Below are 16,681 nucleotides of genomic sequence, written 5' to 3' on the forward strand. Positions count from 1 at the left end.
TTCCTTTTTATTAAAGTCTCCGTTATACCTCCAGTTATATTCACTTTTTATTTTCAGTATATTAGTATTTTCCCTTCTGTACTTTATTATTGATGAATCCATTCAGAATTTGCTTTCTTTTAGTATTCATCAAAGATTTAACTTTGAACATTGCTAACTTACTTGAAATACTCTTTCTGTTTCATTAATCTTTGTCCTTGTTTTATTAATTTCTTTTCTCTAGATAGTTGAAACTTGTTATGCAGGTTTTTTTTAAGAAAAAGATTCTTGTATTAGAAATGTCTTTTCCTAATTGGTAGTTGAGGTTTTACATTTCTCTGTAAGTACCTATTGACCTGTAACTCACAAATGAACTATATAGCATTTTCATTATTGTTCAGTTCTAAATGTGTTCTGATTTGCTTCATGATTTCATTTTTACCTACAAGTATTTTAATTATGACTCTTCTGCCTTTAAATTTTTACAAAAAATGGATTTGTTAAAACTTATCTTGTGATTTATAAATTATTACATTAAAGGTGGAGCTTCTGGTCTGTATATATAATTCATTTATGCTTGCTAAGGATAACTTTATAGCTTTGTATATGGTCATTTTTGGTATTTCATGTATGCTTGAGGACGAGATGCATCTTATATTTGTTAGATACAAGTTTACATATATCCACAAAGTTTTTAGGTAAAATTTTCTACATTATTACTAATTTTTCTAATTTTGTAGATTGTCTTTTATATCCCTAACAGTTTTTTTTAAAATTTAGTTGATCAGTCAACTAACAAAGATGTGTTAAAAATCTCTTACTGTAATCATGCATTTGAACATAACATATTTTAATTCCATCAGTGTTTTCATGTGTTTTGAATATATGTTATATGATTCATATGAGGTTATAATACTATATAATTTTCTGGTGAAATTACATAGTTTGAATTATGAAGCCCCAGAGTATATTTTCCCCCAAAGTCTATTTTGTCTAACATTCTGACTATCTCTTGTTGTGTATAAAATCACCCCCAAACTTCGTAGCTTAAAATAACATTGACTTTGAGCACAAATCTTCAAATTGAGCAGTTTTCAATGGGAACAGCTCATTCCTGCTCCACTTGGTGTCAACTGGGTGGCTTGAAGCTTGGGAGCTGGAATCACCTGAAGTTTTCTTTATTCACATTTCTGGTGGCTGATGCTGGCTGTCAGTGATTGGTGGAATCACCAACTCACAGCCTCTCGTGGCTTGGGCTTCCTTGCATGATGGTGGGTGCAAGTACAAACATCCTGATAGAGAGATGGTGTTATTTCCAATTTATTTCAATTTTCAGGTTCCCAGGCCAGAAGGTGGGCTTTTCCCCAAGTATTCCCACTGCAGCTGCATAAATTACCCAGCAGAGAAAGGAATGCGCTTGAATTGCCGCTTATCTAGCCTCCTTCATACAAGCTCATGCTCCCTGCCAGGGTTGGACTGCTTCCTTTCACTTTTAAGATTTTTCAGGTAGTTGCTTTTTGTATCCAGGTTTTATATTTTATTTTTCAGGGAGTACCATCTGGTAAGTGGTTATTCCATCACACTGAGAAGCAGAAGCTACAAAACCTGTAATAAGTGTATGTGACAAACAAAGGTGGCCTATGGGAATTTTTTTTTACTTCTGGATTCTCAATTCTATTGTCTATATGTCAATTCATATTGCAGTACCACACAATATTGATTGTTATAGTTTTATAGTAAGTTTTGAAGCTGGAAGTATAGTTAACATTTGAAATTAGGAAATGAGTCCTCCAATTTTGTTCTTCTTTATTATGATTGTTTTGGCTATTCCAGGTTCCTTACATTTCCATGTGAATTTTAGAATGAGCTTGTCAATTTCCCTATAGTCAGGAGATTGGCCTGGGCTCAAGGGTTGAACTTGTGCTCCCTCAGGCAACATTTAGTTCAGTTATCTTGACTGGTGAATCTTGGTAAGATCTCCAGGTTAAAGGGGCATCTGTGAGAATCCTTTGAGTACTTTGAGAAGTGAGTTGTAAAATATCTGTTAGATATTCTAGGGCACTCCTAATCAAGGAAAACTTTTGCTATATTCTCATTTTGTAACACACTAGAGTCTGAAAATAATGTAAATTTAAATCCCAAAACAGTAAAGGGATAAGCCTCAATTATAAATTTTCAGGGGAGATTTTGTTTTCTGCTTACAGCCCATACAAAGACAGACAAGTTTCTTGGTCATGTTCTTTTGATGATTTCTATTTTTAATTCCATTCCTTCACTGAGGATTTGACCTTCAAAGACCTCCATATTAGACAGTGTATAATTTTCAACTTCCTCCATGGCAGTATCACCTGCTGTTTTTGGCTCTTAAAATCCAACCTCTTGTTTCCTGATATTAGCAAAAGTCTCCAGGACAGAAATACCTTTAGTGTTAGCTCACCACTCTTATTTTCTGGACCATTTTAATTTTTTGATCCCAAGAACTTTTCTTATTCTCTCATGATCTGAAGTGTTCTGTAATAGAATGTTATATTATATGTTTAAGTATTTTTAGGTATATTCTCAGGATACATCATTTTACCTACTGCTTAAAACAGAATTAGAGCACTGTTTTAAATATTTTTTCCAAAATATTTTATTGTGCAAAACAAGGAGCTGCCTTACAATATCTCTGGGTGGTGGGTGAAACTAGACTCCAGCAGGAACCATGTTCCTGCCTATCTCTTTTCCTTGACCAATCCTGTTTTCCCAATCATTTTCTCTTGAAAGCTCTCCATTAATAAATTGCATGCACCAGAATTCCTGTCTTAGGCTTTTCTTTTAGAAACTCCTAAGTAAGACAGTACATGACTCCAAATCATGACTCTGATTTAAACCTTTTTACTCCTTTCCTCTTCAGGAAAGGAAGTAAACCTTAGGTATCAGAGAGAATTATTGATTAATGCTACTAAGTCCTTCTAAAAAACCATGAGTTTTCCACACAATGGGGTATGGAAGTATACTTCACCCGTGGTGGGGTGGAGGAAATAGTGGAAGTTTGCTGAAAAATAAGTATCAAACTTCATCTGGAAGTTATTCTTACATGGAGATGGTGCAAAACATTCCAAATTAAGATGGAAATGTTAATGGAAGGAAACTGGCATATTAAAAAACACAGACTGTTGCACATCTAAACGTTCAAGGGCTTGGAAGAATTCATAATGACTGGAATTCCTTTTTTTCCTTTTCTTTTCTTTTTTTTTTTCTTTTTTTTTTGGTGTCTCTAGTCAGCTTGCTAATGGTAGACTGACAAGAAGGGGCTTGTGATACTGTGATTTATAATAAGAAATATATATTTGGTCTTCACCCCATTCCTGGCACAGATCTCCTAAAACCCTACAAATTTCCTTAGCAATGAGAGCTGAGAGCACTAAAGATGAGAGTCTTTCATTATTCATAGCAAGCCCCTTCAAGCACACCTGAGTTTAAGTTAATTAGGTGACTTTTGAAAAGCTCCTAGACAACTGCAGAGTGTAGGCTGGTTGCCAGGAGAACCAACCATGTGATTAGAGCGTTGGAAATTTCAGCCCTACTCCCCACCTCTGGGGAGAAAAGAGGAGTTATAGGTTGAGTCCATCATCGATGGCCAGTGACTTAATCAATCATGCCTACATAATGAAGCCTCCATAAAATCACTAAAGCATAGAACTTAGAGCTTCCAGGTTTCTGAACAAGTGGAGGTACTGGGAATGTGACACACCTGGAGAGGGCATGAATCTCCACCCCCACTTCCCACATACCTTGCCCTACACACCTTTTCCATTTGGCTGTTCCAGAGTTACAGCCTTTTATAATAAACCAGTAATCTAGTAAATAAAATGTTTTCCTGAATTCTATGAGACATTCTAGCCAATTATTGAGCCAGAGGAGTTCATACAAACCTCAGATTTATAGCCAGTTAGTCAGAAGCACAGGTGACAACCTGGCTTTTCAACTGGCATCTGAAAGTGGGAGGAGGAAGTCTTGTGCACCTGAGTCCTTAACCTGTGACCTCTGTACTAACTCCAGGTATAGAGTGTCAGCACTGAATTGAATTGTAGGCCACCCATTTGGTGTCCAGAGAGTTGCTGAAGTTGAGAAAAACAACCCACATGTCAGGTGTCCAAAGTGTTCTATGTGTAATAGTACAGAAAAACAGTGTTTTCCACTTCAGAGTTTTCGCTAGCCAACAGCTAATCAACTCACTGTGATACAGAAACCAAAACTTATACTTTCCCAATGGTCTACAGGTTATTTTTTCTCCTGTCCCTATTAAATTTGAATTTTTATATTCGATCTGTGATAATAACTGTTTCCCTTTTATCCTTTCCTTACTTTTTATTCTCCTCAAATTGCAAATGGTTCAGTCATCTTTTAAACAAGTTTCTTATGTGACAAGAGCCCTAAATGGAGTGTCAGGACAAATTCATTTATATTATTGAAGTAAACAAATATCAACACAGCACAGTCTCACAACTTGTAATCATTTGCAGACTTTAAAAACCAAAAATCAGGGACTTCCCTGGTGGTCCAGTGGTTAAGACTTCACCTTCCAATGCAGGGGTGTGGGTTCGATCCCTGGCTGGCGAGCTAAGATCCCACATGCCTCATGGCCAAAAAACCAAAACATAAAACAGAAACGATATTGTAACAAATACAATAAAGACTTTAAAAAAAAAATGGTCCACATCAAACAAAACAAAATAAAACAAAAAAACAAAAAATCATGTAAAAATAATCCTAGCAAAACATAATTATTACTAAACATAGTATAGACATATCACAAGTAGCTATCAATTTTATAGAATTAAAGATGTTTTGAAAGGAAAAGTTCTCAAAAATCTGACTTTGAAAACTATAAAATCAAATGCAAGACAGAAGTGTTAAATAAGGAGAGAGAGAGAAAGAGAAAAAGAAGGAGAGAGAGGAACAAGACACACAAGGAGAGAGAAAGGAAAAGGATCATGGCTACTCCTTAGTTATACTCAAAGATTTGTTGGTTAACTAACTAATATGAAAAGAAAAAAATATAACACTTATAGAGAAAATTTTAATATGTTGAATAAGCATGTCTTTAAATCTTGATAACCAAGTTTATGAGGTAATAATTTTTTTTAAACCACTAAGAGGAAAATTAACAAGATTTTATCCACTTTATTTTCCTTTATTCAGAAAGAAAAATATCATGGGACTAATCATAATCAAAAATGTCATAAAGTAGAAGAACTGTATCATATTTTAAGAACAAACTTTTGTGTGAAATTTGCTAAAGTTATTCTATTCTCAAATATATTGAAGTAGTCAGAAGATATGCATTTAATTGAAGTTACTGAGACAATGGCACTGTAACTTTAGCTTAGTGTTCCAATATCAAGAAAAACTTAACCTACTGAAAATATACATGCCCCATAACACACTCCTTTCCTAGAAAAATAAAACAACAATAGTAAAAGAAATGTTGATTTTGACTTCTAATTAGGAAAGTTACTGTATAATTTTGTATTTTACAAAAAGTAATTGACTTTTAAAATAAAATATATTCATATATTCTCTGAAATCACAAATCTTTAGCATTCACATAAGAGCTAACATTACAAAAGCAATTAATAAAAAGGATTTTTAGAGGAGCAAATAAATATTAAACAAGCTTGCTTTCATATCAAATTTCTTTTATTTCCACACTCTATCAATGGTATCACATTGCCAGTGAAATAGGTTTTGTAGTTCATATAATTTCTGCACACAGAAATATAATACTCTGCAGAAAAGTAGGTACTAATTTTTAATACATTTTCTAAGGTGAAATTACTTCAGGGAAATTTCATGTCAGTTGACAGAATATTCCAGGATGAAGCTCAGGGAATGCCTGAATCTACATATGCTAAATGAACCATAAAATGCAATCTTTGAATTATGTTTTGCTTAGGAAGTCACCAAGAGCATTTTATTTTATTTTATTTAATTTACATGATTCATAACAAGAAACTTTATTGAATTAAAAAATTTAAAAATGGATCACTTAATTTAAAAATGGGACTATTTTAATTTTATTCTTATTAAATTCATTCTTTCAAAAATGCATGTTATTTTTCAAATGATAAAATGTTACTCTGTGACCTGACAAAGTAGAGGTGGGGTGGGCCAGTTCCTCTATGTGGGGTCTGAACATGGACTTTTAGATGTTGTTTTTCTATTACATCAAACTAACCTGCAGTAAGCAGTGGAGAAGAGGGAGCGAAGGGGAGTGCGAAGCAGGTACTCAGATCTCTCTATAGAGGTTTGAGAGTGCAGACGGAGCACAATGAAACATGGACTTTGGAACAGTGGCCTTAAGATGTGCTAGACCAAGTGTGAAAACCATTTTTTCTTATTCCTAACAAAATAGATGGCACACACTTAACTGTAAGGTCCTTCCTGCAAATGAGCTGTGTTACAGCCCACGTATTAGTCTGTTCCACAACCTCATTCTTGTGTGACAGAAAGAGAGTCAGGACAGAAATGTGCTCCATTAGTCTCCATACGGAAAGGCCACAGTGTTAATGATTTATATAAACCTTAAAGTCCTTGGTCAGCACAGATTTCCAAATCAAAGTTAAGTCATGAACTGTTTATAAGAACAACACTATCCTAAAATGCTAACATTTTCTTCCCAGTATGTCTTCCTACAAAACGAAAAAACGGTCAAAAGTTTTCATTCTTTTCCTGAGCTAGGATTTAGGAAAAACCTACTAAACTACAACAGTGTTCTGCAAAAGTAAAATACACTACAAAGTCAGACAGGTAAATAAACAACAAACCAAACTGATTTCAACAAAGTCAAGTCATGTTTCCAAAAGTAAAATCTATTATGAACAAATAATAAACATGTACAAGAAATTACAAGAAATGAGGATCACAGTTAGTGACAAATGCAAAATAATAACTAATTATCCCAGACTTTGAACATAATAATTAAAATCAATTTCATATGCTAGTTAAAATATTATGCACAATTTAGATAAGCTGGTCAAGTATTATCTGAATATACACCATGTTTGATAAACTTATAATTACATTACCTTTTCTTCTCTTTTAATATTTGCAGGTACATGCCAATATAGGAAAAAAAATGTAATTTCCATGTGTGTATTAACTGAGAAGAATAACATTTTTACTGTGTATGTTTCAGATTGTAAAAAGTTAAGGTACATTTTCCTTTAAGAAGGAAAAAAAAAAGGTAAAAATAAACTGCCAAAAGTTTAATATCAACTTACTTATAAAAATGGAAAAAAAAAGTTTTGAAACAGATACCAAACAATTATCATGTGGTCTCCTTACTGCTCTGAAACTACAGAAGGCATTTAAGGAAGGGATCCTATGTCAAAAACAGAGACTAACCCAAGGGATATATGTTACTTTAAAAATCTGATTTGCAGTAAAACTAGTTGATTGGCCTAGTCTTAAAGTTAATTACAAAGTCCATTTTCTTAATAGTCCAGGTGTTTTGCCAATTCTTCCAACTCATCAGAACTTCCACCGGTTTCCACACTCGTTGCAGACAACAAACGTTGTCATCGGTTCATCAGCACTCTGCGTTTGGACCTGTGTGTAAGTGCAGTACTTCTTGCATTTGCCACATGTGAACAAGTCCGTCTGGGTTCCACCTGTCTTGGCCATCTGATGCTCTCTGATGGATTCTTTGGTCAAGGTTTTCCGCACCTCTTTGAGCTCATCGCTGGCCATCTCCTCTGCTGTCTTTCTAGCAAATAAGTCAGGAGGAATATTCCCACACAGCACATTTTTCCTTCAATTTGGATTCTTAGCATCCTTAAGATTTGATATCCTACTTCATACTCTATTTTTGTATTTCATGTCCGTATTCCTTATTTCTTGATAGATAGCTTCCTCGATTTGAGATCCTAATTCTTCCTCATCAGCTCCAATAGCGATGTAGTCATCTCCCGTTCGGAGAGCCGCAGCGAGCATCTCCCTACACTTTAACCGCACAGAATCAGAAGCGCTTGGTGCCCGAGGAAAAGATGAAACGTAAGTGTCTTGGGTATTTGTCTCATCCTTTCTGCTGCTTACGTTGCTACTGGAGCTACATTCTTCTCTTGCTTCAGGGCTATTCTGTGATGTAACTGCAGTATCTTTTTTCTTTTCTTCAGAGTCTTTATCTGTTGATGGTCCATCTAATAACTTTTTCCAGGATTTGATGAGGGACTTTGCTAAAGACGTAACTTCTTCATCTGTGCTCTGCTTGCAAATAGCATTCACTGACATTCCAATTCTTGTGGACTGTAATAATTCCAAGGTCATGGGAATATTCTTAAGCTCCCTCAGTAAATCCAGTGCTCCAGCCGCGTTCTTATTCTGCACCATCTTGTCCATCTTCTTGGCAATGCGGACCACCTCGTCCTCCATGGCTCCAGCAGCCCTGCCCCACGCCGGGCCACAGGGGACGGGAAGCGAGCAGAGCTGGCGGGGCAGCGGGTGAGTCCAGGCGTCGGCGAGGGCCCTCAGCAGGCCTGACGGAGGCGCTACCTCACTCCACCAAGAGCATTTTAGTTTCACTTTATCTTATTTTAAATTATAGATTCTGTTTATATGATGCCTATTACCATTCTTTCCTGCCTTCTGAGGCAAGAATAAGATTTTCCATTGTAATCATCTTCTATTTTACTTCCCGTAGTGGGTAGTAACAGTGAATATATGAAGTATAATTAAAAAAAAAGAAAAAGTGTTCATATGATAATAGAGTAAAAACAAAGGAAATAATGACTGTGCAGATCAAAACACTCACTATGCTAGCTGAAATTAGAATATAAAAGTGAGCACTGACTGGATTGACGTCGTTAAAATGGTGGAGTCTGCAACTCTAGGGCTCTGTCCCTCCACAGACACAACTAAAACGCTAGTCAAAATTCTCAGAATCAACTTTTGCGGACTGTAATCTAGTCAGAAAGTACAGGAACCAGGGGAAAGCTTAAGGAAAAAAGAAGCTGCTGCATTGTGAGGTAAGTGCTCTATGGCATTTAAAAAATATCTACAATATTTCTTTCTAAAATGTATATGGAAAATCAAAGGAACTAAAATAGCTAAAACAACTTTCAGAAAGAAGAATTAAGTGAGAGAAATAAGTTTTCCTGATTCCAAGACTTTTTACATAGGTACAGGAATCAAGAAAGACACGTCCACACAGAAACTTGTACACTAATGTTTATAAAAGCTTTATTCATAATAGTCAAAAATTGGAAACAAACAAATATCCTTCAACTGTTAAAAGTTTAAAAAACTATGGGGCATCCATACCATGGCATTCTACTCAACAGTATAAAAGGAAATGATTATTGACACAACCATCAACCTAAAGGAATCTCCAGAGTCATACAGAATAAAAAAGCTAATTCCCACAAGGTATTAATACAAATTACATCCCATATGGGATCATTTATATAACACCCTTGAAATGACAAAATTAAGAAGAAGGTGAATGAGGAGAGAAGTGGATGAGGCTATAAGAGGACAATATGAAGGAGCTTTATAGTTACAATCTGGGTAAAATATAGACACAAAAGTTCTGTGTATTATTTATGACAACTACATGTGAACCTACGTTTATCTCAAAATAAAAAAGTTTAGTTAGAGAAAAGCAGGGATACTTGGTGCATCTCACTGATACTCAGATGGCAGATTACTCATATGTAATTTGTCATATTTAGGCAAAAAAGTTCTAGGTTAGCCGAGCAGAAACCTCTTTATAGCCTATTGCTCAGTTTCCAGACATATGACAATTTATAGACAGTCCACAGTTACTTCAAGGAAGGATTCTACATCTCAGCCACAGTAGCATACCATGAATATTACTCCAGGATTATTCCAGAGGAACTTTGAAACAGCTACTGGAGTAACTTTGCACAGAAACAAGAAATAGCTGAAATTTCTGAGAGGTTTTTTGTTTTGTTTGTTTGTTTCTTTGTTTGTTTTTGAGATACTGTTTTTGACTGACTCTAATTCATGGTACCCTGAAAAATGACTATGGCCCATTAAAAGAGAACTTACTGAATTCAGCTTTCAAAGGGAGTGTTGACTTAAATTTGCCTCATCATCTATTCCTGGACCACAGATTTATCTGATGGTTATTCTCCTTTCACAGAATATATAATCAACATACTCGGTAACTGGTGGAATTCCTGCATCTATTCCCTGACCGCAAAAATGGCAGGAAGGGACAAATAAAAACCCAGAGAAATGCCTCCCTCAACCAAGATAATAAACAAAAGCAATTCTACATTCATGGAGCTGATTGAAGAGTTTAGTACTATGAGGAAATTTTTGAAAATTGCAGGAGTGATCAATACCTATTCAACATGATTTTGCTAGCATGAAAAACAGGTAAATTGTGGAGAAAGCCTTTTTATTGATAATCTATTTGATAATCTAGCATCAAGACATCTTCATTAAGTGATGCTAATTTCACCTTCAATTATGAAGGTTGTATATTTGCCATAGCCAATAAGAGCAGAATTAATGAATCTGGAATTCAGTTGTCTATTTTTTTCCTTATCGCTATTAGCAAAGGAAGTCAGAAGTCATTTGTTTCTATGTAGCAAGGACAACAGTATGCCTTGATATATTTGCCTCAATGGTATGTCAAGTCTGCTTCCTGTGATAATACAGTCCAAAGGGATCTTGATTATCATGATATTCCACAGAAAATTATGCAAGTCTATTTCATTGATGAGATTATGCTAATTCCTAGAGAGTAGGAAATAGGAAACACTTTTAACTGCCCTACTAAAATACATATCTGACACAGGATCAGAGATAATCCTCAGGAAACTATGGCAACTTGACACATTAAGTTACCAAGGCTCCAGTGGTTTGAAGTATGTTGCAATATTACTTCTAAAGTGAGAGACAAGTTGATGAATCTTGCACTGCCCACCATGAAAAAGAGACTCTTTTTGGATTTTGATGGCAATATATATCACATTTGGAATAACATGTAAGGCTGTCAGCTTTAAAGGTGTATTAAGAAGGAAAAGGTACTTTTTCATTTGTTTCAGCTTGAGTGCTAGTTATTCTACCACATGTGTTATGCAATATAATGACCCAATATTTTCCAGACATGTTTGTTCCTGATAGGGATGTTCTGTTAGCCTCTGTCAAGCTCCCAAAATGAAAATCCAGCTCAAACCTAGAATTCTACATTTCTGCAATGCTCACTACTATAAAAAACTATTTTTTATTGGAAAACCAGTTCTCAGTTTGTTCCTAGGCTCTTGGAAGGACTAACCATGTGACTGAGGGACACCAAATGGGTACCCCAAGTGGGAATTATTGATCCATCAAACCATGAAATTAGACACAAACACCATCCTTCCACTCTAAATTTTAAGTGATATGTATGAGACCAAACCAAAGCTTGTTCCCAGAACAAGCTTTTGTAAATTGTACAAAAAGGTATAAAATACTCATGGTACCTGCTGCTACTACCTCAGTGCCTCTTCCCTATCTCAACCTCATCACATCATGTGGCTACAGCTCCTATTAGATAACCCTCCTTGTAGAGCTACCATCTCTGCTTTTAGATACAGTTTTTTTCATTGTCTCATCAGGCCTAAATGTAATTGTTCTTCATAGCCCCCAGCCCTGAGGTATGGCATCATCATGTTTGGTTCCTTATATTCTACATTCTACACATTTTTGTAAAGTATTAAATACCCTTAAAAATATTAACTTTGAATGTTCAAACTGTTTCTTGCCATTATCAGTTGGATAAAAGGGGAAGTATTGAATATTTTCCCTTTACTTAAAAGAGTTATAAAAGAATTTCACTGCAAGTGCTAGCCACTACAACCATAGAAGAAAATAAACACACGCACACACAAAAAAAGAATGGCAAGAATGAAATAATGCCATTTACAACAAGGCAGAAGGAGAAAGACAAATACTATATGATATCACTTATATGTGGAATCTAAAATATGACACAAATGAACATATATATGAAACAGAAACAGACTCACAGACATAGAGAACAGACTCGTGGTTGCCAAGGGTGGTGGTGGGAGGGAATGACTTAGAGTTTGGGATTAGCAGATGTTAACTAGTATATATAGGATGGATAAACAACAAGGTACTACTGTATAGCACAGGGAACTATATTCAATATCCTATGATAAATCATAATGGAAAAGAATATATATATATATACAACTGAGTCACTTTGCTGTACAGCAGAAATTAACACATTGTAAATCAACTATACTTCAATAAAACTTAAAATAATAAAAATAAAATGAAAACAAAACAAAATAAAACCTATGGGGATATTAGTGGCATAAAAGCACGTTTAGACAATGAATTCAGGGATAATGCATTGTGCCTTAGAAACTGCTTTTCAATTACAAATAATACTTAATGTAGAGTTTAAAATAAAATAAAACAACCCAAAAAAGCATTCATCAACTGTAAAGTAAGTCTCCTTCCTACCCCAGACCACAGTTATCTGTCTCTGTTCCCAAAATAAACTGCTGTTGAGAGTTAAAAAAAAAAGATTGGCAAGGAATAAAAATAAAGTGTCATTATTACAAATATATGACTGTGTATTTATTTACACAATGCAAAAGAACATACAACTCATTACTGGAATTATTCAAATCAATTAGCAAATACAAAGACAATATATGTAAATCAGTTGCTTTCAACTGATATATATGCTTTCAACAAACAGAAAATTAAAAATTACTATAGCATTAAAATTATCAGGTAAATATGAATGAATCTAATAAGTCATCCAAGATCTTCAGGTATTACAATAATATATTATTGATCTTCATTGAAGAAAGCCTATATAAATGAAGGACAAACTATTATTAATTGCAAGGCCAACTATTGTAAAAATGTCAATTTCTCCCAAATGGATATTTATATTTAGTGCATTCCATTCAGAAATACCAAGGTTTCTTGTAGACCTGAAAAAACTTTCCTACACTCTATGTGAAAACACAAAGACCAAGAAATGCCAAGATGCATTTGATGAGGCACAAGTTATAGGATTTGGCTGTACTTGGTATTAAGATTTAATGTATGTTTTGTATAACTTTAAGTGGAGTATAAACTATAAAAATATTAAATCACTATGTTGTATATCTGAAACTAATATAACACTGTAAATCAACTATATTTCAATAATAAGCAAATAAAATATTTAATGTCATGCTAAATTAGCAAAACCAGTTTGCTATTGGTTTAAATATAGTAGAATATATTAATATATACTATATATCTATGTTTACATCTATATCCATATGATATATTTGCAGATAAATATACAAGTTATACATACACACATGCATACATACACTTGCTTTACGAAAAATGACACTGCTGATGAGTGCAACAGGACTATTTAATATACAGCACTGAAATATCCAATTAACTATATAGAAAATAAGCCCTACCTTACAAAAATCTATTTCAAGTGGATTGTAATTATAATTGTGAATAGCACAATGATAAAAGTTGTAGAATGTAATTTAGCAAAATGTCTTCATTGCCAAATGGGAAATAAATGATTCATTAAATATGACATAAAATGAGTAATCATAAAGGGCTATATTAAATTATGAAATCTGTTTATTTTAATTTCTATTCAGAGAATGAGAGAGAAGTCATGAACTAAGGGAAGAAATTTGAACCACACATAATTTTACCTAGAATAAAATGTTAAAAATTCTGGATAAAGGGATAGGGTATACTCAAGGGAACAATAATTAGAGTGATTGAAAACTTCTCAACAACAATAAAAGCAATGGAAGTGAGACAACAATGGCAGAATATCTTTCATGAATAGAAAATTAATAAACAACAACAAAACTTCCATAACCAGTGAAAATAATCATCAAGAATGAATGTGAAATAATGATATTTTCAAACAATAACAAAAACAGAATTTGTCACCACTGGTTCTCTTTAAAAAAAATACTAACAGTTATTCTTCAGGTAGAATAAAGCTAACCCTAGGAGGAAGTTCAGTGATGCAGTGAGAAATGAAGGACAACAAAAAATCCTAAACATATGCATAAATATAAATTACATTGTAATAGAAAATAATGTCGTCTTCAGTAGTTCATGGTTTATCAAAATAGATGATGGCAATGGTCACGAATCAAGAGAAGAATAAATGGGCTTGAAATGTTCTAAAAGTTTTGAATTATCATGAAAAAAGGAAATATAACTATCAAGTCAAAATATTCTAGACTAAGTACTGAAATTGTAAAATAATGCATAAAAATGCTGAGAAAAAAGAAATATTCCACTATAAAAATTACATAGTTAAATCTAAATAGATTTTTAAAAGTAGGGAATAAAAAGTAACATAGAACAGGCAGGACAGGTATTGAAAGCAAATAGGGAGATAATAGATTTAAACCAAATATGTCTGTAATTGGAATAAATGCTCCAAATAAAAGACAAATATCCTGAGGCTGGAATTTTAATATTCCCATATATGTTCCTTACATGAGATATATCTACAATATAAAGATATTCTAAGAGTAAAATAAATAGAAGGAAATATTTACTATGCAAGCACTAATCCAAAAAGGAGGTGTAACCATACTAATGTCAGACAGGGTTGACTTTAAGGAGAAAGTGCTATCAGAGTTGCAAATCAACCTTTCAGAATGATAAAAGGTATAGCTCATCAAAAAACAATAACAATTAAAAGTTGGTATGCAACTAATAACAGCCTTCCATTAAAATAGTAAAAAGGCAAACACAATGTGAAAAGAGATGTTTGCAACAGATGCATTCAACTAAGGCTCATCCCAAATATATAAATAAATCCTACAAATCTATAATAAAAAGACAAGGATTAAAAAAGAATAAAAGTTTGTAAGACACTTGATGAGAAGATATTCACAAAATGAGATATGTGTATTAATTTCATATCCTGCTACTTTACCAAATTCATTGATTAGCTGTAGTAGTTTTCTAGTAGCATCTTTAGGGTTCTCTATAGTATCATGTCATCTTCAAAAAGTGACAGTTTTACTTCTTTTCTGATTTGGATTCCTTCTATTTCTTTTTCATCTCTGATTGCTATGGCTAAAACTTCCAAAACTATGTTGAATAATAGTGAGAGGAGTGGGTAAACTTGTCTTGTTCCTGATCTTAGTGGAAATGGTTTCAGTTTTTCACCATTGAGAATGATGTTGGCTGTGGGTTTGTCATATATTGCCTTTATTATGTTGAGGTAAGTTCCCTCTATGCCCACTTTCTGAAGAATTTTTATCATAAATGGGTGTTGAATTTTGTCAAAAGCTTTTTCTGCATCTGAGATGATCATATAGTTTTTCTCCTTCAATTTGTTAATATGGTGTATCACATTGATTGATTTGTGTATATTGAAGAATCCTTGCATTCCTGGGATAAATCCCACTTGATCATGGTGTATGATCCTTTTAATGTGCTGCTGGATTCTGTTTGCTTGTATTTTGTTGAGGATTTTTGCATCTATGTTCATCAGTGATATTGTCCTGTAGTTTTCTTTTTTTCTGACATCATTGTCTGGTTATGGTATCAGGGTGATGGTAGCCTTGTAGAATGAATTTGGGAGTGTTCTTTCCTCTGCTATATTTTGGAAGAGTTTGAGAAGGATAGGTGTTAGCTCTTCTCTAAATGTTTAATAGAATTCATCTGTGAATCCATCAGGTCCTGGGCTTTTGTTTGTTGGAAGATTTTTAATCACAGTTTCAATTTCAGCACTTGTGATTGGTCTGTTTATATTTTCTATTTATTCCTGGTTCAGTCTCAGAAGGTTGTGCTTTTCTAAGAATGTGTCCATTTCTTCTAGGTTGTCCATTTTATTGGCATATAGTTGCTTGTAGTAATCTTTCATGATCTTTTGTATTTCTGCAGTGTCAGTTGTTACTTCTCCTTTCTCTTATGTTCCTATACATTAATGATGAAAAATCTGAAAGAGAAATTAAGGTAACACTCCCATTTACCACTGCAACAAAAAGAATAAATATCTAGGATAAACCTACCTAAGGAGACCAAATACCTGTATGCAGAAAACTATAAGACACTGATGAAAGAAATTAAAGACAATACAAACAGATGGAGAGATATACCATGTTCTTGGGTTGGAAGAATCAACATTGTGAAAATGACTATATGATCCAAAGCAATCTACAGATTCAGTGCAATCCCTATCAAACTACCGATGGCATTTTTCACAGAACTAGAACAAAAAAATCTCATAATTTGTATGGAAACACAAAAGACCCCGAATAGCCAAAGCAATCTTGAGAAAGAAAAATGAAGCTGGAGGAATCAGACTCCTTGACTTCAGACTATACTACAAAGCTACAGAACTCACGACAGTATGGTACTGACACTAAAACAGAAATATAGATCAAGGGACAGAATAGAAAGCCAAGATATAAACCCACGCTCATATGGCCATCTTATCTTTGATGAAGGAGGCAACAGTGTACAATAGAGAATAGACAGCCTCTTCAATAAGTGGTGCTGGGAAAACTGGACAGCTACATATAAAAGAATGAAATTAGAACACTCCCTAATACCATATACAAAAATAAACTCAAAATGGATTAAAGACCTAAATGTAAGAATGGACACTATAAAACTCTTAGAGGAAAACATATGAAGAACACTCTTTGACATAAATCAC

The 16,681-nt window shown here is 33.9% G+C and overlaps 1 pseudogene across 1 annotated transcript; it reads right to left on the bottom strand.

The window, feature by feature from the left end:
• Positions 1-7,495: 7,495 nt before the first annotated feature.
• Positions 7,496-8,409, bottom strand: LOC309961658 (transcription elongation factor A protein 1-like; annotated as a pseudogene). The gene has a single exon. The product of its transcript is annotated as a transcription elongation factor A protein 1-like (transcript).
• Positions 8,410-16,681: the final 8,272 nt, after the last annotated feature.

This window comes from Leucopleurus acutus (assembly GCF_964270905.1).
Source record: "Leucopleurus acutus genome assembly, chromosome: 5".
Taxonomy (NCBI): Eukaryota; Metazoa; Chordata; class Mammalia; order Artiodactyla; family Delphinidae; genus Leucopleurus; species Leucopleurus acutus.